Raw genomic sequence first — 26,621 nt, forward strand, 5'->3', positions numbered from 1 at the left:
CCAGGGCAGGACCTCCAGGGATTATTGTAATGAAAGCTGCAAGTGTGGAATGTATTGAAAATGACGTCACCACGCTGCAGATGACACGGATGGAGTGTGGATCTATACGGATGGAGTGGCATGTTGTGCAGCTGCTAGTTTCCTGGGTCACGGTTGTCGGTTATCTGGCGGCACGGACTACACACATGACACACGGGAGGATAAAGCTGGAACTGCGTTTATTAAACAGTCATTACATGAGAAGTGGTGACACGCGGTGCTCGCTATACACATCTGATTGGTGGAAGGATCCGCTACAAAAGGAAATCACATTTCTCTCCGTGGAAGTTCTATGTCTCCAACAAAATGGCGTCCCGGCCCGCGGCTTGGAAGATCAACGCCCACCTTGGCCTCCTATTGGTCAGTTTTTGGGCTCTTTAAAGCTGAACTCCAGACAAACGTCTCTACATTTCATTTATTTTATTTTTTAATTCTGTATGTAGAAATACCCAAAATCCACAATGAAGGGATCTTTCTGTAATCTCCTGAACATCAGGGCTGCTCTGTGATTTACTACAGTGCACAGTGCTGTCCGTCTAACACAGGGAACTTGCTGACAGGAGGAGAAAACATTGCGTTGACCTTGTCAGAGCGTGGATGCTCTTTTATCATTCAGATAGCTGGCTTGGGGGGGGCAGGCTGGTGACCAAGCTGGATTGCCAGGGGTGGAAAAATGAGCTCACTAAGCTGGCTGTGCTGTCTGGCGGGGGTCTCGGTTCACAAGACCGGCTACACATCAGGCAAAATACTTGCAATATGCGGTAGAGTGAAGGAAATGCGTATTTGCTCCCCTGCTGATGTTGAATGTTCGCCCCTCACACAGAAATGATCGGTCTAACAATGGAATGTTCGCCCCTCACACAGAAACGATCGGTCTAACAATGGAATGTTCGGTGTAACACTGAGAGACAGAATACAACAACAAATTCAGCAGAAATGCGTCTAACAAATGATGACGGATCTGCATGTTCATGAGGGAAAGAAGGATTGGATCCCCTATCATTCAGCAGGATTTCTGGCTCCCAGGTGTCTCTCATACAGGTAACAAGCTGAGATTAGAAGCAGTCTCTTAAAGGGAGTGCTGCTAATCTCATTGTTTTACCTGTATAAAAGACACCTGTCCACAGGAGCCATCAAACCATCAGATTCCAAACTCTCCACCATGGCAAAGACCAAAGAGCTGTCCAAGGATGTCAGGGACAAGATGGTAGACCTACACAAGGCTGGACTGGGCTACCAAACTATGGCCAAGCAGCTTGGTGAGAAGGTGACAACAGTTGGTGCAATCATTCACAAATGGAAGAAACACAAAACAAGTGTCAGTCTCCCTAGGTCTGGTGCACCATGCAAGATCTCACCTCGTGGAGTGTCAATGATCATGAGAACAGTGAGGAATCATCCCAGAACTACACGTGAGGATCTTGTCAATGATCTCCAGGCAGCTGGGACCACAGTCACCAAGAAAACAATTGGTAACACACTACGCCGACAAGGACTGAAATCCTGCAGTGCCCGCAAGGTCCCTCTGCTCAAGAAAGCCCATGTCCAGGCCCGTCTGAAGTCTGCCACTGAACATCTGAATGATGCCGAGGAGGACTGGTGGAAAGTATTGTGGTCAGATGACACCAAAATCGAGCTCTTTGGCATCAACTCAACTCGCCGTGTTTGGAGGAGGAGGAATGCTGCCTGACCCCAAGAACACCATCCCAACTGTGAAACATGGTGGTGGAAACATTCTGCTTTGGGGGGGGGGTTTCTGCTAAGGGGACAGGACAACTGCACCGCATCAAAGGGACGATGGACGGGGCAATGTACCATCAAATCTTGGGTTAGAACCTTCTTCCCTCAGCCAGGGCATTGAAAATGGGTGGTGGATGGGTGTTCCAGCATGACAATGACCCAAAACACACGGCCAAGGCAACAAAGGAGCGGCTCAAGAAGAAGCACATTAAGGTCCTGGAGGGGCCTAGCCAGTCTCCAGACCTTCATAAGATTGAAAATCTGTGGAGGGAGCTGAAAGTTCGAGTTGCCAAACATCAGCCACCAAACCTTAATGACTTGGAGAGGATCTGCCAAGAGGAGTGGGCCTCCTGAGATCTGTGCGAACCTGGGGGCCAACTCCAGGAAACGTCTGACCTCTGTGATTGCCAACAAGGGATTTGCCACCAAGTACTAAGTCATGTTTTGTGAAGGGGATCAAATCCTTCTTTCCCTCATGAACATGCAGATCAGTCATCATTTGTTAGACGCATTTCTGCTGAATTTGTTGTTGTATTCTGTCTCTCAGTGTTACACCGAACATTCCATTGTTAGACCGATCATTTCTGTGTGAGGGGCGAACATTCAACATCAGAGGGAACAAATACGCATTTCCTTCACTATCTGTATTCCCACAGTCCATTCATTTTTTACTTCAGTGGGCAAACCTCGCAGACCGAATATTCTGTATGTATGGGTGCTGTTTTACCAGCGAAAGTATCTGTATTGCTGTCCATCCAGTCCTGGTATTTACACAGCTCCGCCACACAGCACAGCACTGGCAGGGTGGGGGACCTCATTTTCCTCTGCCGTAGTTCAGTAGCAATAAGGGGTCCACTGATTAATGTTTTCACACAAAATTCACAAAAGTTTCAGACATTTTTATAAATGGGATGAAATTGTAAAAATCCCGGGCAGACGTTGTGTGATACATTTATAACGCAGACCCCTTAGAGGTTCTGACCCTCTCTGGGCCAGCCAGGAGACTGACATCTCTCTGCTCTCACCTTCTGTCCTAGTGACTTCGTGCTAGAACGTGAACTGGTTGGTGTCTTGTGCTGCTTCTCCCTCTTACCGTCTGAGCTCTGCTGTACATGAGCTATGTGGGAACCCGCATTTTGTGCAGTAAAAATTTTTCTACAATGCAAACAGCACAGGAAGTGAGATCAGAGAGGCTACATATTCTGTCACACCAGGTGCCCTCAACACTCCCCCCCCCCCCAATGTCACCTTTGGATGGGGTGGGGTTGCTGTCCTGATAAGTCTCCTCCAGCCTTTTGATTGGCTAACAGCCACCAACCAGGAGTGCATGTTACACTAGAAGAGAAGAGGGGATACTTTGTTTTCATTCCGTCACCCACCCTCATACCGACTTCAACTCATCTCTTTCTTTCTCCATACCTGTGACGGGAGTGACTTTGGGTGGGGGGCCCATGGGGCACAGCCCCCTTTGGAGAGGCGGGGAGACCCCTGTCTCAGCTCCCCATATCCCTCCTATGTGTGAGTCACCCTGTGCCTGTTAGGGGTACAGGGTGAAATGTTCTAATATTGGTGTGGGGATTGTTCATTGTTCTCTGCCATGTGGCTGCATCCCATTGTTCTAGCAAACTATTATGGGATGTAATGTTTGTGTATTGGTGGGGGGACATGACCTGATATTAAGTAGACATGTATAGGTGGGGGGGGGGGGGGTTGTTCATTGTTTAATGCCATGTGGTTGTCCCATTGTTCTATTATGTGTCTTGCTTGCCAGCAAACTATTATGGGATGTATGTGTTTCTGCCATGTGGTGTATCACATTGTTCTATTGTGTGTCTTGGTTTGGTGGGGGGTGTTTCCAGCAGCCCTTCCCCCTGATGGGACGGCCTGCTGATGTGTTTCCTGTTCCTGGTTGTATTTCCCCGCCCTGTGTATATATCTTGTGTTTGTGTTAAAATAAAGCAGTTCACTTCCTGTCTTAAGAAGCCTGGTGCTGTCTTTTTTCTGTATGGTCAGCGGTGGTGTCCGTGGGTGGTGTTCGGACAGGGAAGCGGGAGTCTAATGGAAATACCCTAGCGCAGTCGGGGTCCTGTTCTGTTACAATACCCATCCTTCATCCTCCGGAATTCCCCTATTTCTATATTGACCCCTGCCTATCTCTGAACCCATTTTTTTTTGCCCGTGACATCCTCACGTAGTGTCGAGAAATGTCTAATTCCCTGTCTGTTGCAGGAGGGTAGTGCAGTTTATCCGACATCACATCCTTTGTTTATAAGGAGCACTTCCATACTACATTCCCCATGTTCCTTCAGACATGATGAGCATTTATGGGCAGGCTCTTTGAGCAGTAGGCGTGTGTGCATTGCTCTATAAGCCACAAGAGGGGTGATGTGAGTGGAGCTGGGCAGCAAAGAGCAGAAAGAACCTCAAATTCCTCCTAAGGATTAGCTTGCATTGATGTGGTTAAGTCAATCAAATTGAAGGCAAACCACACGGGGGCGGGGGGCCCCAAGGGGGCGGTTACATACAGAAGGAACATGTTGGGCCCCTGCAAGAAATGCTTCTGGAGATAAGCTTTAAAGCCCAACTCCTACATGGGGAAAGCATGAAACCCCTGAGGTCTGGGTTCAATGGGGGGATTCCCCCTCTCTTCCAGCCAAGACCAGAAAGTGATGAGAAATCTACCCAATGGGAACACAGTTACACCAAAGACCATTTTTCTGGAGGAATTTGTAGATCTCCCATCAGGACATCATCTGTGTCTTCTTGCCATTAGTGACAACCGTTCCCGTCATTTCCTGTCCTGCTTTCACAGGTTGTCAGAGAGACAGGAAGGGGGAAATCTTTAATCCGGCGCAATGTTTTCTTTTTTTTATCCAAACGTTTTGTCTGGAGTTCAGCTTTAAATGGTAACTGTAAGGAACTCAATGCTCACAAGAGGAACGCTGGACAGCAACTTCAGTTCCTTTCTGGAGCATTCCAGGAGCTCCGGAAAGTCTAAAATGTGGATACCCAAGCGGGTTGAAACCTGAGAGGACATTGGAGGTTTGGCCAATTCTCTCCCTTACCTCATCATTGATCAGTGGGGCTTCCCATCGTACTGCCAACCCAAGGAAGGGTGCCTGAGCCAAGCTTAGAGGTTTCAGGATTGTGTGTGGGCACCCTGATGGGCCTGCTGTAAGCCTGGAAGCCCATTTGTGACCCATAAATTCCTAACTGCTTAAGGTCAATATAAATGGTTGGTAGAGAGTTTAACAGGGTGCAGCAAGTGCAGGGAACAATCCTAAGGAAGAGCAGCATGCCTCCGAGGAGTCACCTTAGGGCAGCCTACATCTATGTGTAGCTCATAAGCTGAAATAGGGTAAAGATCTCTAATTCTAAGTATTTTTCGCTTTTCAGCACAGAAATCCAGTTTGTTGAATGTTTGCCTATCTGCATGAGTGCAAAGCCACGTACTGTATGCTATACGGCCAAGAGAATGTGTCCCCCCTCTGAGTGATGGAGTTCAGGTGCATCCAGTGAAGAGTACTGGAAATGCTACGGCATACAAAGACATTGTAGACAGTTGTGCTCTTCCACCCTTGCATGACTGTGCCCCTGTGTACAAGGTCCGCTCCATAAAGGCATGACCAATTTGGTGTGGAGGCACTTGGATGACTTGCCCAGCACCATGACCTTAACCGTACTGAACACCATTGGCGTGAATTACAACGCCGATGGTGGGTCTTCTTCTACAACCTCACAAATGGGAAGCTTTCCCACAAGAGGCCATGGTTTTGTAAAGGGATGTCCTATACTTTCCCACAAGAGGCCATGGTTTTGTAAATGGATGTCCAACACTTTACCACAAGAGGCCATGGTTTGTTAAAGGGATGTCCAACACTTTCCCACAGGACGCCATGGTTTTGTAAAGGGATGTCCAACACTTTACCACAAGAGGCCATGGTTTTGAAAAGGGATGTCCTACACTTTCACACAAGAGGCCATGGTTTTGGAAAGGGATGTCCAACACTTTCCCACAGGAGGCCATGGTTTTGTAAAGGGATGTCCAACACTTTACCACAAGAGGTTATGGTTTTGGAAAGGGATGTCCAACACTTTCCCACAAGAGGCCATGGTTTTGTAAAGGGATGTCCAACACTTTACCACAAGAAGCCATGGTTTTGTAAAGGGATGTCCTACACTTTCCCACAAGAGGCCATGGTTTTGTAAAGGGATGTCCTACACTTTCCCACAAGAGGCCATGGTTTTGTAAAGGGATGTCCAACACTTTCCCACAAGAGGCAATGATTTTTTAAAGGGATGTCCAACACTTTCCCAGAAGAGGCCATGGTTTTGTAAAGGAATGTCCAACACTTTCCCACAAGAGGCCATGGTTTTGGAAAGGGATGTCCAACACTTTCCCAGAAGAGGCCATGGTTTTGTAAAGGGATGTCCAACAATCTCATATGTGATAGTCAGATGTGCACAAACTGTTGGGCACAAAGCGTAAATTCTTACACTTCCCTTGGCCTTAAAGAATAACCTAATGCCCCCCCACCCACCAACCCAAACACATGGAAGCACAAAGGTTACCTTGTCTCAGACAGGAACACCATAAAATACTATTACACAGCTGTTCAAAACAGACAAGGATGACTGGTCAGTTTTCCTCCATCTCCGAAGAGGCTGAAGATGTAGACCAAACTACACAGACAGACAGTGGTCATCTGCTAACAGTGCAACTCCTACCAAGTCCAAAAAGTCATTTTTCACTAGTGAACATCGGACATTGTATTGATATTACAGCTATACAAACGAAGGGTTCAAGCCTCCGGTAGTGATATTAATCTCATGTTGTAGGTCACACGGGGGATCTTGGCTCACTTCCTTGCTAATTCCTTCACTGGTGTGTACAGAAGTTGCCAAATAACCCCCATCTCCTTAGAATGGGAGCACGACTGAGAATGCTGAGCAATCGCCTCTCCTTATTGCTATACTGTAAAGGGTCCTAGGATAGGTTACGGTAGTTCATTATACTCTACCACAAATGTCCCATCTTTGGTGAGGAGGTTGAGTGGTTGCAAGGGTCAACTAAACCTTAGAAGGTTCCCTGAATCACGACAGATGTAATTAAGGGGACATCACATGTTTATCTTGGACTGTGTCACCTCATTGCTATCAAGATGTTTTCCCATAGCCAATTAAACCCAAAAACTAGGTGCTACCTAAACCTCAAACTCCTGAGACCATTGTCTAGTTGATCGCGTAAGAGTAGCTGCTCACTAGTTATTGCAAAGGCCGGGGAGACAAAACCCCCTTTCTTTATCTCTTTGAGTCCCACGTCCGTATTTTGTGAGCTGAATTTTCCACAGTATTCCATGCTGAGCATTAAGGAAGGAGAACCAGCAGGGCATGTGGAGCAATAACAGTCCATCGCGTGTCCTGTTCCTGGAGCAATCATCATACTGACCTGAGTTAATCCAAGCAGTACGCCATTGTTCCCAGCCGCTGAAAGGAAGACAAAACCAGGATGCAACAGCAAACGTATTGAGTTCTCTCTACAAACTATCACATGTACAGGTTTTTGTTTTGGCTCCAGGGTTTTTCATAGCTCTTGTGCTCTTAGCCTATCGTTGGCCCCGACGAAGAAGATCTTCTGCTATCACCTGGACCCCTGTAGGCAGAGAGACGTTATAAAAGGAAGAGGTGCAGAGAAAGGTGCAATATTACCATGCAGAAGTCAAGTGCAGACTGTTCAGTGGACGTGATTACATATTAGTGACAGCCGAAAAGCGGCGGAATATTATTGGGATTAGTGCAATGTGAATGCCATACTTTACAGCAGAGGAACGACGGCTCAAGGCTGTAGGAGATATTTCTCCTCGTTTCTATTTTCTGACTCGGACGAGGGGCTGGAATTGGGGCAAGAGGGGGTCTGGCAAGCCTTACATAAAATGAGAAATAATATTAGGATAAGCAAGGCGATCACACAGTTAAAAGAAATGGCCACTACCGCACCGATTGACAGTCTGGAACCCATTGCAGGTGGTATGTGGCCCTGGAAAAGAGAGGCGTGCCCGGCGTGAGATTCAGGTAAACCTGTGGTATCAAATGAAGACGGCTAAGGCTCAATAACCTTCTCGGCTGTAGCTTTTAAATCCTCATAATCCTCCTGGGCAGAGCTACAAAATGCTATATAATCCTCTTGGGTGGAGCTTCATAATCCTGTGGGGTTAAGAAGTTTTATGATTGGGGTTAAAGAACTTTTTAATCTTCCAGGGTGGGGCTTTGTAATCCTTTTGGAAGAAGCTTTGTTATCCTCCTCGGTAGAGCTCAATAATCCTTCTGGGTCCGATTTTATATTCCTCCTGGGAGGAGCCCAGGATTCCTCCTGGGAGGAACTCTATAATCTTTCTAAGATGAGCACTCTAAACCTCTTGGAAACAGGTGATGTTTTGAACTCTACAAGTCTCTCGGGAAGAGATCTTTAACCCACTGAGGAAGGTCTTGCCAATTTTTACAGAAATTCCACCACAAACGTTCAGGGTTCAATGGCGGTTCACTTAAATGTTCCACCTTAATCAAAAGAAATAATCCCGGCATAAGATTCTAAACTTGTGAAAACTTTGTATACCAAAAAATTCACGGTGAAGACTGGCCTCCAGTGTAGCTGACAAAGGTTCCCATCACGATGAACGCACACTGGTGCAAAAATGTGAAGCTTATTGATGTTTTCCTTTCAGCGCCACCAAAGATCCCAAGGAGCCATGTTCAGGACCAACTGATGAACGGAATCTGTGAAGATATAAAAAGATCTGATTATATACTACTGACCTGAATGTTCCAGATCCACAGCTGTAAACTGTGCTGATATTCAGGGATCTACAGAACTGATCAGGCAAAACTTTATGACCACTGACAATTCAAGTGAAAAACATTGATTATATCGTTACAATGGCATCTGAGAGTCGGTGGGATGTATTAGGCAGCAAGTTGAAGCTGATGTGTTGAAAAATACGCATCGTAGTGTGTAACGTATGGGGATGTGTAGTCGCAGACCGGCCAGGGTGTCCATGATGACCCGTGTCCACAGCCAAAGGTGCCTACAATGGGCACGTGAGCATCAGAACTGGACTACAGAGCAATGGAAGAAGGTGGCCTGGTCTGATGGATCATGTTCATCTTTCTTGGATACTTTCTTGGATACACAGAATATAACTGGATATAACATTTATAGGGAAAGTAGATCCAGGGAATATCCGATTGCCTCTCGGGGGATCAGGAAGGATTTTTTTCCCCTGGAGGAGCAAATTGGATCGTGCTTTGCTGAGTTTTTTTACGTTCCTCTGGATCAACTGTGGGTGTAGGATTTTTTTTTTCTATGGTTGAACTGGATGGACTTTGTCAGGGATCCCGCGGCGCTGGTCCCGGCGCAGGCGCAGTGTGCTGCCTTGTGCAGGGACGCGGGCACTAGGTCCTGGCCGGCCGCGGCGTCCGGGTTCGCGCATGCGCACTAGGAGCCGCGGGCACGTGCCTGGCACCAATGACAGCACGGGGCGCGATATTTAAACGGCCCTGAGCTGTCATTCAGTGCCTTCTGGTCTTACCTGCATTCCTGATCCTGTGAACCTGTATCCTGTAAGTTGCTGACCCGGATTGTACCTGACCACGCTGTATTCTCCTGCTCTGACCCTTGGCTTGCCTGACCTCTCTCCCGGATGCCCCCTATTGGATCTGACTTTCTGTTACTGACCTGGCGTGTGACCCGACTATTCTCTGCCCGCTGCTTTGTACCACACCGACCCCACGGCTACCGACCCGGCTTGTCTGACCTTGCACATGCTCAGCCATCCATCCATCCCATCGGGGTCACCCGACCTCCTCATATCAGGCTCTCCCCTGCGGGAGCCCCTGGCGAATACCCCTACCACTGACGGGTGTGCTCAGTAGTCACGACCTGGTCTCAGGGTACTCCAAGTCCATCCCCACCATCAGGGGCCCTGGTAAACAAGTGCTCTGGGGCTTAGATTCCGTGCTCTGGGGACGCCTGATCAGTGGAGCGCTAGTGGTACCGCCGGGCGGTCCGTTACAGACTTTTATCTTTTTTCAGCCAGACTATGTAACTACCCATGGCGTTACAGGTTGTCCCCACGGTCCGTGGTACAGTAGGCTTAGCCATAGCCATAGCTTCTGATCTGGATGAAACCCTTCTATGAACCAACAGAGGTGTTAGGAACAGGCCAGGAATTAGAGGAACTAAAGCCCAATTAAAGGAGATCTTCAGAAGGATTTAGCTAGGTACGTCCATCACCTAAAACTGAGGCTTTTCTGAGGTGGGAGGAGTTAAAGTTAGGTGGGGATTCCTCTTTTTTTGACTAGTGTCCATTCACCTGAAGGTGACAGCATAACCCAACCAGTTATGAATGTGAAGTCCTCTGTGTCCTGTGATAAGATTAAAAAAAAAATCACTTTTGGGTTGACTGATGCTTTAAATCACCCGACACCATTTCCACGCTCCACAGAGGCTTCATCAGGTCTCTCCTCCTCCCCCTCCCCTATCTATGTTGTCTTTTCCATCATGTGATGGCTGGATGGGTTTGAGTCACTTACCTGGGAAAGAGATGGCGCCAGGATGCTGTATAGTAAGAAGACAAGCTGGCAGAGGCAGTGTGATGCTTTGGGCAATGTTTTGCTGGGAAGCCTTGGGTCCTGCCAGTTAGGTGGATGTTACTTTGACACAACCACCTACCTAAACATTGTTGGTGACCAAGTCCACCCCTTCAAGGAAACTGTATTCCCTGATGGCAATGGCCTCTTTCAGCAGGATAATGTGACCTGCCACCCTGCAAACAAGGTTCAAGAACGGTTTAAGGAACATAATGCGTTTAAAGTGTTGACTTGGCCTCAAAATTGACTAGATCTCAATCCAATCATGCATCTGTGGGACATGCTGGAAAAACAAGTCTGATTCATGGAGGCCCCACTTCACAATTTACAGGACTTACAGGATCTGCTACTGATGACTTGGTGCTAGATACCATGGCGTACCTTCAGAGGTCTAGTGGAGTCCATTCCCCAATAGGTCCGGGCTGTTTTGGTTGCAACAAGGGGCGCTCTTTATTTCTGGGGGAAAAGAAATGTAATCTCCAAACACGGAAAGGTTTCTTCACAGTAAGAGCAGTGAGAATGTGGAATAGACTCCCTCAAGAGTTGGGTGTGGCCAGCTCAGTGGATTGCTGTAGGAAAGTCCTGGATTCTTTCTTGGATACACAGAATATAACTGGATATAACATTTATAGGGAAAGTTGATCCAGGGAATATCCGATTGCCTCTCGGGGGGATCAGGAAGGAATTTTTTCCCAGCAGGAGCAAATTGGATCGTGCTTTGCTGGGGGTTTGCCTTCCTCTGGATCAACTGTGGGTATAACTTTGTGCCACCTATCAATGCCAGTTAGTGCTACCTATCAGTGCGCATCAGTGCCGCCTATCAGTGCCCATTAGTGCTGGCTATCAGTGCCAGTCAGTGCCTCCTATCAGTGCCAGTTAGTGCTGTCTATCAGTGCCACCTATCAGTGCCATATATCAGTGCTGCCTTTCAGTGCCCATCAGTGATGCCTGTCAGTGCCCATCAGTGCCACCTACCAGTGCCTCCTCATCAGTGCCCATCAGTGCCACCTATCAATGCCCATCACTGCAGCCTCATTAGAGCACATCAGTGAAGGCAAGAAAATCACTTATTTACAAAATTGTATAACAAAAAGTAAAAAAAAACTTTTTTTTTCAAAATTTTCAGTGGTTTTTGGTTTGTTTAGCAAAAAATAAAAATCCCCAAAGTGATTAAATACCACCAAAATAAAGCTCTATCTGTCTCAAAAAAATTATAAAAATGTCATCTGGGTACAGCGTTGCATGACCGCGCAATTGTCATTCAAAATGTGACAGCGCTGAAAGCTGAAAATTGGCCTGGGCAGGAAGGGGGTAGAAGTGTCCTGTAGGCAGGAAGGGGGTAGAAGTGCCCTGTAGGCAGGAAGGGGGTAGAAGTGCCCTGTAGGCAGGAAGGGGGTAGAAGTGCCCGTAGGCAGGAAGGGGGTAGAAGTGCCCTGTAGGCAGGAAGGGGGTAGAAGCGCCCTGTAGGCAGGAAGGGGGTAGAAGTGTCCGGTAGGCAGGAAGGGGGTAGAAGTGTCCGGTAGGCAGGAAGGGGGTAGAAGTGCCCAGTAGGCAGGAAGGGGGTAGAAGTGTCCTGTAGGCAGGAAGGGGGTAGAAGTGCCCTGTAGGCAGGAAGGGGGTAGAAGTGCCCTGTAGGCAGGAAGGGGGTAGAAGTGCCCTGTAGGCAGGAAGGGGGTAGAAGTGCCCTGTAGGCAGGAAGGGGGCAGAAGTGCCCTGTAGGCAGGAAGGGGGTAGAAGTGTCCTGTAGGCAGGAAGGGGGTAGAAGTGCCCTGTAGGCAGGAAGGGGGTAGAAGTGTCCTGTAGGCAGGAAGGGGGTAGAAGTGCCCTGTAGGCAGGAAGAGGGTAGAAGTGCCCTGTAGGCAGGAAGGGGGTAGAAGTGCCCTGTAGGCAGGAAGGGGGTAGAAGTGCCCTGTAGGCAGGAAGGGGGTAGAAGTGCCCTGTAGGCACGAAGGGGGTAGAAGTGCCCTGTAGGCAGGAAGGGGGTAGAAGTGTCCGGTAGGCAGGAAGGGGGTAGAAGTGTCCGGTAGGCAGGAAGGGGGTAGAAGTGCCCGGTAGGCAGGAAGGGGGTAGAAGTGTCCTGTAGGCAGGAAGGGGGTAGAAGTGCCCTGTAGGCAGGAAGGGGGTAGAAGTGCCCTGTAGGCAGGAAGGGGGTAGAAGTGCCCTGTAGGCAGGAAGGGGGTAGAAGTGCCCTGTAGGCAGGAAGGGGGTAGAAGTGCCCGGTAGGCAGGAAGGGGGTAGAAGTGTCCTGTAGGCAGGAAGGGGGTAGAAGTGTCCTGTAGGCAGGAAGGGGGTAGAAGTGTCCTGTAGGCAGGAAGGGGGTAGAAGTGCCCTGTAGGCAGGAAGGGGGTAGAAGTGTCCGGTGGGCAGGAAGGGGGTAGAAGTGCCCTGTAGGCAGGAAGGGGGTGGAAGTGCCCGGTAGGCAGGAAGGGGGTAGAAGTGCCCGGTAGGCAGGAAGGGGGTAGAAGTGTCCTGTAGGCAGGAAGGGGGTAGAAGTGCCCGTAGGCAGGAAGGGGGTAGAAGTGTCCTGTAGGCAGGAAGGGGGTAGAAGTGTCCTGTAGGCAGGAAGGGGGTAGAAGTGCCCTGTAGGCAGGAAGAGGGTAGAAGTGCCCTGTAGGCAGGAAGGGGGTAGAAGTGCCCTGTAGGCAGGAAGGGGGTAGAAGTGCCCTGTAGGCACGAAGGGGGTAGAAGTGCCCTGTAGGCAGGAAGGGGGTAGAAGTGTCCGGTAGGCAGGAAGGGGGTAGAAGTGCCCTGTAGGCAGGAAGGGGGTAGAAGTGCCCTGTAGGCAGGAAGGGGGTAGAAGTGCCCTGTAGGTGGGAAGGGGGCAGAAGTGTCCTGTAGGCAGGAAGGGGGTAGAAGTGTCCTGTAGGCAGGAAGGGGGTAGAAGTGCCCTGTAGGCAGGAAGGGGGTAGAAGTGTCCGGTGGGCAGGAAGGGGGTAGAAGTGCCCTGTAGGCAGGAAGGGGGTAGAAGTGCCCGGTAGGCAGGAAGGGGGTAGAAGTGCCCGGTAGGCAGGAAGGGGGTAGAAGTGTCCGGTAGGCAGGAAGGGGGTAGAAGTGCCCTGTAGGCAGGAAGGGGGCAGAAGTGTCCTGTAGGCAGGAAGGGGGTAGAAGTGTCCTGTAGGCAGGAAGGGGGTAGAAGTGCCCTGTAGGCAGGAAGGGGGTAGAAGTGTCCGGTGGGCAGGAAGGGGGTAGAAGTGCCCGGTAGGCAGGAAGGGGGTAGAAGTGCCCGGTAGGCAGGAAGGGGGTAGAAGTGCCCGGTAGGCGAGGGGTTAAAGTGTTGGCCTCAAAATTTTCTAGATCTCAATCCAATCATGCATCTGTGGAATGTGCTGGAAAAACAAGTCTGATTCATGGAGGCCCCACTTCCCAACTTACAGGACTTAAAGGATCTGCTACTGACGGCTTGGTGCCAGATACCACGGCGTACCTTCAGAGGTCTAGTGGAGTCCATTCCTCAATGGGTCCGGGCTGTTTTGGTGGCAACAGGGGGCGCTCTTTACATCTGGAGGAAAAGAAATGTAATCTCCAAACACGGAAAGGTTTCTTCACAGTGAGAGCTGTGAGAATGTGGAATAGACTCCCTCCAGAGTTGGTTGTGGCCAGCTCAGTGGATTGCTGTAGGAAAGTCCTGGATTCTTTCTTGGATACACAGAATATAACTGGATATAACATTTATAGGAAAAGTTGATCCAGGGAATATCCGATTGCCTCTCGGGGGATCAGGAAGGAGTTTTTTTCCTAGCAGGAGCAAATTGGATCGTGCTTTGCTGGGGGTTTTTTTGCCTTCCTCTGGATCAACTGTGGGTATAGGATCAAAAATTTTTTTTTTTTTAATGGTTGAACTGGATGGACTTTTGTCTTTTTTCAGCCAGACTAACTATGTAACTATGTAACTATAGACCTACTCAATAATATGTGAGTAGTCATAAAGTTGGCTGATCAATAAATGCACGCTGTACCAGTGAACGGCAAACCAATATATAAATTGGTGACATGAGGTCATTTTTCAGTCCAGCCACTGTAGCTGCAAGAAATCTGTTTTCTATATTAGGTTACTACATACCAGCTGCAATCAGGCTTGCAGTGAAAATAGCAGCATGCTAAGCTGAACGGTGGTGGAGGTTATACTTAGCTGGCAGCGAAGGTGGCAATTTTGACTTATTATTGGTATAACGAAGGTGGGAGGCGAGCACCGCATTATTACAGGGGTATGGCACCTTCTATATTAAGCAGCCTTATAGCACAGCGGGGAAAGCATATTATTTTACAGATCATTCAAAAAAGTGATCCTATTGTTGCCTGTACCATGTTTGGTTAAAATGTATCTAAGCCTAGGAACAAAAGTGTAATCCCTTTCATATGGCTAGTTCTTTGATGTGGCAGCTGCCTTAGTTTTCCTTTCATCAGGCGTTAGTTCATTTATTTTCACCTGGTGATCCTGCCAGTAACACACTTCCTGTCCTATGGTGACAACGCTCACTTCCTGTATCTGTGGAGGAACATTGTTGCCACCCTAGGACAGGACTTCAAACACCAACCCTCCCCCATAATTTAGGATAGGGGTCGCAAAACCATGGCCTGGGGGCCACATCCAGCCCTCTACAAGATTTTATGTGGTCCACAGCTGATGTGCACAGACTGAGGATCCAGATACGCTGTGTTTGAGCAACCAATGATGTGCTTCTCCCACCATTCACATGTGGATTTCCTCCTTCCGAAGCATATATTCCCTTTGCAAGTCAAAATTCTCCTCAATCAAAAATTCCCCAAACCCCCCCCCCACCTCCCAGCATACATCTTTGACCTCCATGCCCCCCTCCCAGCTCCAATCTTCTCTCTCTCCCCAAATCTCTCCTCCTAGCACAAACCCCCCTTCCCCATATACCCCCATAAGCACAAATCCTCCCCCCCGCACAAATCCTCCTAATTATCCCTACTAGCAAAAATCCTCGCCCTCAAATCCCTCTTCTTAACACAACCCCCCCCCCCTTAAATCACCCCTCTACACAAGTCCTGCCCTGCCCCCCCCAATCCTCCTAGCACATATTCCCCCCTACCCCCCTCCAAATCTCTCACTATTCCTCGTCTCCTCCTCCCCTCCTAGCAAACTCTCATCTCCAGGCTCTTTCTATGACCCCCCCATGTCACCAGTGCAATTCCCTCCATCAAACACACAGACCTGAGATGCAGTGCGGTAGTAGCTGTGTGAATCTCAAACACCCCCCCCTTCCCCCCCCCCCCCCCCCCGGGCTCCCCCTCATCTTGGCACATTCGAATTTAAGAGGACCCTAGGGAAGGCGGACTTAACACTTCTGCCAGGCAGAGTGAGATACCGGCTACTACATGGCGTCACGGCTAGGGACTCCTGTCAGATCAGGACTTTGCAGATTTGCAAGCCCTGCACCATCCCCATCTGACAGTCCCAATGTAGAAGCAATCAGCAGCGGGACTCTGGAAGAAGAGCTGGAGGGTAGAGAGTAACATCTGGGACTGAGCTGACAGGAGTAGTGATGCTGTTGGTACTACTCCTGTCAGTTTGTACAGAAAGGAACTCTCCATTGCACCCCCCAACCTCACATGATACCAGCACCAAGGGCAGCCGCCCCTTCTGCCCCCCCCCCCTTATCTGGGTCCTGGCAGGGACTCTAATAGGGACACTGATGTAAGGAGGGACTTTGATGGGGACCCTGATGTAACGGAGGATACTGTTGGACTCTAATAGAGACACTGATGTAAGGAGAGACTCTAATGGGGAGTTTGATGTAAGGGGGGCTTTGATGAGGACCCTGATATAAGAGGGGACTTTGAAGGGAACCCTGATGTAAGAGGATACTGTTGGACTCTAATAGGAACCCTGATGTAACAGAGGATACTGATGGACTCTGATAGAGACACTGATGTAAGGAGAGGCTCTAATGGGGACTTTGATGTAAGGGGGGCACCGATGAGGACCCTGATGTAAGGGGTAACTTTGATAGGGACCCTGATGTAACGGAGGATACTGTTCTCTAATAGATACACTGATGTAAGGAGAGGCTTTAATGGGGACTTTGATGTAAGGGGGGCACCGATGAGGACCCTGATGTAAGGGGTAACTTTGATAGGGACCCTGATGTAACGGAGGATACTGTTCTCTAATAGATACACTGATGTAAGGAGAGGCTCTAATGGGGACTTTGATGTAAGGGGGGCTCCGATGAGGACCCTGATGTAAGGGGGGCTCCGATGAGGACCCTGATGTAAGGGGGGCTCCGATGAGGACCCTGATGTAAGGGGGGCTCCGATGAGGACCCTGATGTAAGGGGGGACTTTGATGGGAACCCTGATGTAACGGAGGATACTGATGGACTCGAATAGAGACACTGATGTAAGGAGAGGCTCTAATGGGGACTTTGATGTAAGGGGACTCCGATGAGGACCCTGATGTAAGTGTGGACTCTAACTGAGTCTCTTATGTAAGGGGGGGGCTTTTTTGTTTTTCTGAAGTTCTTTCTTCTTTTCTGAATCATCATACCATATCAGATTATATCTGAATCATATCACATACCTTTTCATGAATCATATCAGACGGACAGCACAAGAAGTTATCAGCTCACAAGATTTCTGGCGGGATCAACAGGTATATTTATCAAACAGATATAATAAAACATTTCCAATGGTATACGTAACAGACCAAAAAGGGAGGAAATCAGAGAAGCCCATTATTAGGATTTGCATCCCCCAGTGTACGTGAAGTCATTTTCCTATTAGTTTTGGATAGACTGGAGAAGGCTTGGTTTACATAATACGTTTATATTCAGGAAGTCGAAGAAGAAAGTAATGAGTTGTATGGAGAAGCATCGCAGTACATCACAAGGCAACTCACACGATAGAGTCAAATTTCAAAATATAGCGATATGCCTGAGGTTCATACAGCCTGAGCACAAATCGAGGAGAACGTCTTATCTCAGAACGTCCACAGAGGGATAGAGAAAATGACATCGAGTAGGAGAGTCCTGGCGGTAAATCCAATTACATATATTAAATGATATATGTTACTCCAAGTATGGGGTCACCAGGGACACCCAAGGAATGAGAGAAGCAACAGTATGACAGATAGAGGGTAGAGGCAAGCGAAGGAAGAGGAAGGCTCATGGGGAAGGGATGTAGGAGAAAGGTATATGTACAGAGCAGGGGCCCCCAGGGGGGTCTGTGGACGTGAAGGATTATAAAGGACCCCTGAAGGGATGAAGGACATCAAGATGAGGGAGGGTTAGTGTGGACACTTCACTCTTAAAAAGCTTAAAACTTAGAGAAGCTCATAAAACCCATAGGCTGTTTGTGAAGATTGTCCTTCATCCAGGTCATGGTGTATCTAGTAGAGGTTAGTTACATTCGACTGGATGTGTTTTGTCATGATGATGTTTTTTTTCATAGCTTACCAGGCTAGTTTTGAATTCTGAGTATCAGGAACATACATCAGCATTTATATTCATAGCTTAATCCGATCACCAAGGAATGTGTGGATGTCATTCATTGTCCAAGAACAGGACGGGTGATGGGAAGGTTCAGGAACCACCCTGTCCTACTTACGTAATCCCATTGTTGGTGCTGGACAATCAACATCTGCACATTTCATGCTGGTTGGATCAAAGTGTTTTAAGGTGTGAATAGAAAGGTATCTTCCTGACACTCTAGGAACTGAATAAATGGCTTGGTAAGTCCAGTTGAATGTGACTAACTATTATTAGATATACCATGATTAAAAAAAATGAGATACTTCACCGACAAGATGTATTGAAACTTACCCAAGGTACTTCTTTAGTTCTATTAAGTGTCCGGAACATACCCCAGCATTTATATTACCCTTTAATCCGACCACCATGGAATGTTTAGATATCATTGTTCAAGAACAGGATGGGAGGAAAGAAAGTTGAGGAACCTCCATATTCTAGTTATACAGTCGTGTTCAAAATAATAGCAGTGTGTTGAAAAAAGTGAATAAAGCTGAAAATCCTTCTAATAGCTTTTCTTTCCATCCACACAAATGCATTGGGAACACGACACATTCTATTCCAAATCACAACATGAAGAAAAATACATCAAATTTGTGTTGTTCCTCTAAAAAAAATGGAAGAAAAGTGAATCTTAGACGGTTCAAAAAAATCGCAGTGTTTGTATTCTTCTTTACAAACTCAAACATTCACTATATAAACTGAGAAATGTTTGAAGATTTTGCTTTCCTTTGAATGACTTCATGAATATTTGGTTGTAGTCGCACTGTTTCTGAGAACTGCTGTACATCTGTGTTGCATGGAGTCCCCCAACTTCTGGCCCCCTGTGATCAGGTATTCCAGCCCAGGATGATTGGACCACATTCCACAGTTCTTCTCTATTTCTTGGTTTTGCCTCAGAAACAGCATTTTTGATGTCACCCCACAAGTTTTCTATTGGATGAAGATCCGGGGATTGGGCTGGCCACTCCATAACGCCCATCTTGTTGGTCTGGAACCAAGATGTTGCACGTTTACTGGTGTGTTTTGGGGTCGTTGTCTTGTTGGAACACCCATTTCAAGGGCATTTCCTCTTCAGCATAAGGCAGCATGACCTCTTCAAGTATTCTGATGGATTCAAACTGATCCATGATCCCTGGTATGCGATAAATAGGCCCAACACCGTAGTATGAGAAACATCCCCATATCATGATGCTTGCACCACCATGCTTCACGGTCTTCACAGTGTACTGTGGCTTGAATTCAGTGTTTGGGGGTCGTCTGACAAACTGTCTCCGCCCACTAGACCCAAAAAGAACAATCTTACTTTCATCCGTCCACAAAATGTTGCGTCATTTCTCTTTAGGCCAGTCAATGTGCTCTTTGGCAGATTGTAACCTCTTCAGCACATGTCTTTTCTCCAACAGTGGGACTTTGCGGGGGCTTCTTGCAGATATCTTGGCTTCACATAGGCGTCTTCTAATTGTAACAGTCCTCACAGGGAACGTCACACCTTCTTTCATCTTCCTGGAGCTGATTGTTGGCTGAGTCCGCGCCATTTTGGCTATTCTTCTATCCATTCCAATGGTAGTTTTTCTCTTTCTTCCACGTCTTTCAGGTTTTGGTTGCCATTTTAAAGCATTTGCCATCATTTTAGCTGAGCAGCCGATCATTTTCTGCACTTCTTTATATGTTTTCTCCTCTCCAATCAACTTTTTAATCAAGGTACGCTGTTCTTCTGAACAATGTCTGGAACGACCCATTTTCCTCAGAATTTCAGAGAGAAATGCACTGTAACCAGCATGTCCAACATTTGCTGCCTTCCTTCCTTAAATAAGGGCAATAATTGCCACCTCTTTTTCAAAGAATGAATGACCTCACTAATAGAACTCCACACGGCTATTATTGTGAACACGCCCCTTTCAATGAGTGATTCAATGACACAGAATCAGCAGCATGCATGTCATGACTGTTGGGTCTGTTGGATTTCTATGACTCTACTACACCTGCTAGGAAATTATTTGCCATGTAGAAATATCATTTCCACCAAAAACAGCGATTGATCCGGTTAGTGATGTCTGACTGATATTATTTTGAACACAACTGTATAATCCCATTGTTGGACAAGCAACAGCTACACATTCCATTGTGTTCGGATTAAGGTGTTTTAATGTGTGAATATCAAGGCTGGGGTATCTTCCTGACACTCTAGGACAGCCTTTCTCAACCTTTTTACCCCAAAGGAACCCTTGTAATAATTTTCAGGTCTTAACCACTTCCCGACCGGCCGTTGCATATAAACGACCGGACGGTGGCAGTGTAGGATCAGGTGGCCGTCCATAAACGGCCTCCCCGCACCCTGCTTGTGCGCGCTCCCTGGGAGCGCGCAGCACCGCGATCCGGTGCCCGCTGTGTCCTCCGGACACAGTGAAACACCGATCGTCGGACGGGACCTCTGTACGAGGTCCCGATCATGTGATCACTGATTGGCCAATCAGTGATCACATGCAAAGTAGTAAGCAAGATGTCACTTGTGACATCATTGCTTACTACGTGTGACAGGCTTGTACCATGTGACAAGCTGTGATCAATCACAGCTCAGTCAGTACTTCTCAATGAGTGCATGAATGCACACAGAGAGAAAGAGAAATGATTGCTTTTACATCCTATATGGGTGTAAAAGCAATGTGTAAAAAAAAAAAAAAAAAAATCTTCATCACCCCCCACAAGTAGTACAGTGTCAACATGGTGACACTGTACTGCTAGGGTGACAGTATGTAAAAAAAAATAAAAAAAATAAAAAATAATATAAAAAAATTAAAATAAAAATGTAAAAAAAATGTTTAAAAATTATAATTTTTGTTATAAACTAATTTGGATTTTTTTTTTTTTTACTAAAAAGATAACGGAGTAAATTTTGGCAAAGATTTATGATGAAATATTATTTATTTGCAAAATTTTATTTAAAAAAACACTTTTTTTCAAAATTTTTGGACTTTTTCATTTACATAGCAAAAAAAATAAAAATCCCAGCGGTGAATAAATACCACCAAAATAAAGCTTTATCTGTTTCAAAAAAATGGTAAAAAATTCATTTGGGTACAGCGTTGCATGACCGCGTAATTGTCATTCAAAGTGTGATAGCGCTGAAAGATGAAAATTGCCCTGGTCAGGAAGGGGGTAAAAGTGTCCGGTCTTGAAGTGGTTAAGGAACCCCTGCTAAGATTGGTCCACTGGTGGTCATTAGAAGAATGTCCCTGACACTGGTGGTAGTCAGAGAGAAGAATACATCCCCTACTGTGGTGGTCAAAATACGTCTCCTACAGTGGTGGCCAATGGCACCCTTACAGGTATGCCTCTGGCTCTGCCAAGTGGTGTTGGCCCTGGAACTATGTAGGCACCTTATCACTGAAGGTCAGTTAGCCACAACTCAAGGAACCCTTAGCCACTTATGGAGGAACCCTAGTTGAGAATGGCTGCTCTAGGAGCAGAAGTAGTGGCTGGGTAAGTTCATTTGAATGTGACTAAATACTACTAGATATACCATGACCTGGAGAAATTAGATCCTTCACCAACAAGATTTTTTTTAAGCTTATCCAAGCCACTTCTTCAGTTCTACTGAGTGTCAGGAACATATCCCAGCATTTATATTACTCCCTATTCCAACCACCATGTAGATGTCATTGTCCAAAAACAGGATGGGAAGTGGGAAGGTTGAGGAAACTCTCTGTTCTAGTTATATAATCCCATGGTTGGTTTTGGACAATCAACATCTACACATTCCATGGTGATTGAATAAAGGTGTTTAACTTGTGAATATCAAGGCTGGGGTATCTTCCTGACACTCTAGGACAGCCTTTCTCAACCTTTTTACCCCAAAGGAACCCTTGTAATAGTTTTCAGGTCTTAAGGAACCCCTGCTAAGATTAGTCCATTGGTGGTCATTAAAAGTATTCCCCTTACATTGGTGATGGTCAGTGGGAAGAATACATCCCTTGTAGTGGTGGCCAGAATGCCACCCTCACAGTTATGCCTCTGGCTCTGCCAAGTACTGTTGAACCTGGAACTATGTAAGAACCATATTGTGGAAGATCAGTTAGCCACAGCTCCAGGAACCTTTGGCTACTTCTGCAGTACCTTGGGGTTCCATGGAACCCTGACTGAGAGTGGCTGCTGTAGGAACTGAAGAAGTGGCTGGGTAGGTCCATTTGATTGTGACTAACCACTACTAGATATAACATGACCTGGATAAATGAGATCCTTCACCGACAAGATGTTTGAAGCTTATCGATACCACTTCTTCAGTTTTACTGAGTGTCAGGAACATTCCTCAACATTTATATTCCTACCTTGAAATGCCCTAATCCAAACATCATGGATTGCCTCAAAAGAAAATTGCCCAAGAAGAGCAGAGGTCACACTGAGGCAGAGGGGGAGACAGCACAAGGATCAGCCAATCAGTTCATGTGCTGTCAAGAAGCATGCTGACTGAAGGAGAGAGCATAATAACAGAGCAATGAGCTCGTCCCTGTGCTGCTTCTCCTTTCAGTGTCCAATCACCAGATAACCTGGACTCAGAGCTAGTGGCTTGAATGATGCTGGCCATCAGACTGAGGACATCTAGTAGCAGATAAAATGTACTACAGAGGAAATCTGAAGCTGAATATTGCAGCAAAAGAAGGTTTTGTTATTTTATCTTTTAGTGGGCTCTTCTGATTTTTTTTCATATTTTTGTCTGGAGTTCTGCGTTAAATACAGCCAATCAGAAAACACCATAAATTATTACCACCTTCCCTCATTACATTTTTATAACACTTATTGGCTGTGAACTGTCATAAATAACATAAACACAGGAATGAATATTTCACCAAGGAGCATTGTTACGATGGATGTATTCCCACCGGGAAGGTGACAGAATCATCCCTGCCAACACGTCTATGGGCACTATGAGGACTTCTGTTATCTGTGATAATGATATGACTTCCAGCTTTTTTGGTTACTTTTGGATACAACAGGGAAAGGATTAACCCTGGTCACGTTATTTTTGCTGCCTGTGTATTGTTGGGGAAATTTCCCTTCATTTCCTGTTCCAGAGACCCAAGAGGAAGTCAGAAGAAATCTCCCAAATTGAAAGAAATTCAACTATTAGACTGGAACAAGTGTCCCCATTGGAAGATTTTCCCTATAGTCCTGTCCTGGTGGCATCTGTAAAATTTTGGCGTTAGCATCATTTTCTGTTTTGGTGACAATGGTCACCAGTATAAATAGTGGGGGTATTTCCCCAGCGGGGACAGCAAGTTGAGCTTTGTTGAACTAGGGCCCCCCTCAGAAAGCAGTCCTACCTGGAAGATACCCTGTCCTTCCTTAACCCATTTATACCGACCTCACACATATGTCATGGAGGTGGGCCTTCATAGCCTGGGTGTCATGCAGGTGGGTCTTCATGGCCTGGGTGTCATGGAAGTTGGGCCTTCATGGCCTTGGTGTCATGGAGATGGGCCTTCAAGGCCTGGGTGTTATGGAGGTGGGCCTTCATGGCCTGGGTGTCATGGAGGTGGCCTTCATGGCCTGGGTGTCATGGACGTTGGGCCTTCATGGCCTTGGTGTCATGGAGATGGGCCTTCAAGGCCTGGGTGTTATGGAGGTGGGCCTTCATGGCCTGGGTGTCATGGAGGTGGGCCTTCATGGCCTGGGTGTCATGCAGGTGGGCCTTCATGGCCTGGGTGTCATGCAGGTGGGCCTTCATGGCCTGGGTGTCATGGAGGTGGGCCTTCATGGCCTGGGTGTCATGGAGGTGGGCCTTCATGGCCTGGGTGTCATGGAGGTGGGCCTTCATGGCCTGGGTGTCATGGAGGTGGGCCTTCATGGCCTGGGTGTCATGGAGGTGGGCCTTCATGGCCTGGGTGTCATGGAGGTGGGCCTTCATGGCCTGGGTGTCCTGGAGGTGGGCCAGGGAGGCATCAGTACCTGTCAAAAAGGCTGAATTGGGAGGGGGACTGTCTGGGGGGGCTGTCAGGCAAGTTGTATGAGGGGAGGGGGTCCTGTTAGGAAGGCTGTATGAGAGGGGGGCTGTCAGGAGGGCTCTATGAGGGGGGGGTGTCAGGTAGGCTGTATGGGGGGGCCTTCAGGTAGGCTGTATGGGGGGGACTGTCCGGCAGGCTCTATGAGAGAGGGGGACTGTCAGGAAGACTGTATTGGGGGACCCTGTCAGGAAGGCTGTATGAGGGGGTCCCTGTCAGGCAGGCTGTATGGAGGGGGCTCTCAGGCAGGCTGTGTGGGGGGGGAGGTCCTGTCAGGGAGGCTGTATGGGGCCAACAATTTCTTGCCCTGTATAGGATGACAGCTTTTGACTTTGCTGATTTCAATGATCTGCATACTTGCTCAGAGCCAGTGACACAGAAAGAACTGAAGCCACTGGATAGACATGATGGCCAGGCAATGAACATTTTCAGGAGAGGCCAATAACAACAGCACTGGTATTCTATTTCTGACAGATCTACTTTAAAGCTGAGCTCCAGGCAAACAGCTGAACACACCAAAGAAATACCTATATGGGAGCGGGTATACCTGCCAAAGGATTTGTATTTCTGTCCATCTAGTCCTTATAATTACACAGCTCTGTCTTGCCTAGTAGGGGAGGAGACCTGGGCTTTCCCACCCCCCCTTCTCTCATGACTGGACAGTGAAAGGAGAAGCAGAAGACTGATGAGCTCATCTTTCTAATCCCTCCCCCTACAAGCATACTCCTACCACTGAAGAAAAACCAATTGGCTCCGTGAGCCTCTCTCAGTCTCAGCTCTGCTGTACAAGGGCCCTTCAATACACTGCCTATATCTAAAAAAAAATACATTTGATGGTGTTTTTTTGTCTTTTGAATCCGCTGTACCAGCTCTAACCGTTCCTTATTTCCCCCTCCCCCCGTTGGTCTGGGTGTATTGAGGTTACCTGACGATGATCAGTCTCAGGGGATGGGCTGAGGAAATATTTATTATCTATCCCGTCACTTAATGGCAGGAAAAGCTTTCAGGTGATACATAATATACGTGTTATGCATTATAGATCAGCTCTAAAAGGATTTCACTGAGCAGACGGCGCTCCCTGCGCAGTCTATAGAGGGGGTGAGATTTCCGTATCACCAAAGACCTGGAGAGGAGAGGAGGATGGATCACTAGAGGAGACTACAATGGGCGATCAATGAATATACAGTCAGGTCCATAAATATTGGGACATTGACACAATTCTAACATTTTTGGCTCTATACACCACCACAATGGATTTGAAATGAAACGAACAAGAAGTGCTTTAACTGCAGACTGTCAGCTTTAATTTGAGGGTATTTACATCCAAATCAGGTGAACGGTGTAGGAATTACAAAAGTTTCCATGTGTGCCTCCCACTTGTTAAGGGACCAAAAGTAATGGGACAAAATAATAATCATAAATCAAATTTTCACTTTTTAATATTTGGTTGCAAATCCTTTGCAGTCAATGACAGCCTGAAGTCTGGAACGCATAGACATCACCAGACGCTGGGTTTCATCCCTGGTGATGCTCTGCCAGGCCTCTACTGCAACTGTCTTCAGTTCCTGCTTGTTCTTGGGGCATTTTCCCTTCAGTTTTGTCTTCAGCAAGTGAAATGCTCAATCGGATTCAGGTCAGGTGATTGACTTGGCCATTGCAGAACATTCCACTTCTTTCCCTTAAAAAACTCTTTGGTGTCTTTTGCAGTCTGCTTTGGGTCATTGTCCATCTGCACTGTGAAGCGTCCAATGAGTTGTGAAGCATTTGGCTGAATATGAGCAGATAATATTCCCGAAACACTTCACAATTCATCCGGCTGCTTCTGTCAGCAGTCACATCATCAATAAATACAAGAGAAGCAGTTCCATTGGCAGCCATACATGCCCACGCCATGACACTACCACCACCATGATCACTGATGAGGTGGTATGCTTAGGATCATGAGCAGTTCCTTTCCTTCTCCATACTCTTCTCTTCCCATCACTCTGGTACAAGTTGATCTCGGTCTCATCTGTCCATAGGATGTTGTTCCAGAACTGTGAAGGCTTTTTTACATGTCGTTTGGCAAACTCTAATCTGGCCTTCCTGTTTTTGAGGCTCACCAATGGTTTCCATCTTGTGGTGAACCCTCTGTATTCACTCTGGTGAAGTCTTCTCTTGATTGGTGACTTTGACACACATACACCTACCTCCTGGAGAGTGTTCTTGATCTGGCCAACTGTTGTGAAGGGTGTTTTCTTCACCAGGGAAAGAATTCTTCGGTCATCCACCACAGTTGTTTTCCGTGGTCTTCCGGGTCTTTTGGTGTTGCTGAGCTCACCGGTGCGTTCCTTCTTTTTAAGAATGTTCCAAGCAGTTGTTTTGGCCACGCCTAATGTTCTTGCTATCTCTCTGATGGGTTTGTTTTGTTTTTCAGCCTAATGATGGCTTCACTGATAGTGACAGCTCTTGATAGTTGACAGCAACAGATTCCAAATGCAAATAGCACACTTGAAATGAACTCTGGACCTTTTATCTGCTCATTGTAATTGGGATAATGAGGGAATAACACACACCTGGCCATGGAACAGCTGAGAAGCCAATTGTCCCATTACTTTTGGTCCCTTAACAAGTGGGAGGCACATATGCAAACTGTTGTAATTCCTACACCGTTCACCTGATTTGGATGTAAATACCCTCAAATTAAAGCTGACAGTCTGCAGTTAAA

The 26,621-nt window shown here is 47.2% G+C and overlaps 1 long non-coding RNA gene across 1 annotated transcript in view; it reads right to left on the reverse strand.

The window, feature by feature from the left end:
- Positions 1–201: 201 nt before the first annotated feature.
- LOC149434594 (uncharacterized) overlaps positions 202–26,621 on the reverse strand; it is a 57,006-nt gene continuing 30,586 nt past the window's right edge. Inside the window, exons 2-3 of the long non-coding RNA XR_016308651.1 lie at positions 7,777–8,553; positions 202–7,432 (exon numbers count right to left, since the gene is read on the reverse strand). This is a non-coding gene — a long non-coding RNA (uncharacterized LOC149434594). The remainder of the gene's footprint in view (positions 7,433–7,776; positions 8,554–26,621) is intronic.

This window comes from Staurois parvus, unplaced genomic scaffold, assembly GCF_062004578.1.
Source record: "Staurois parvus isolate SC_StPar_1 unplaced genomic scaffold, SC_StPar_1.0 ptg001729l, whole genome shotgun sequence".
Taxonomy (NCBI): Eukaryota; Metazoa; Chordata; class Amphibia; order Anura; family Ranidae; genus Staurois; species Staurois parvus.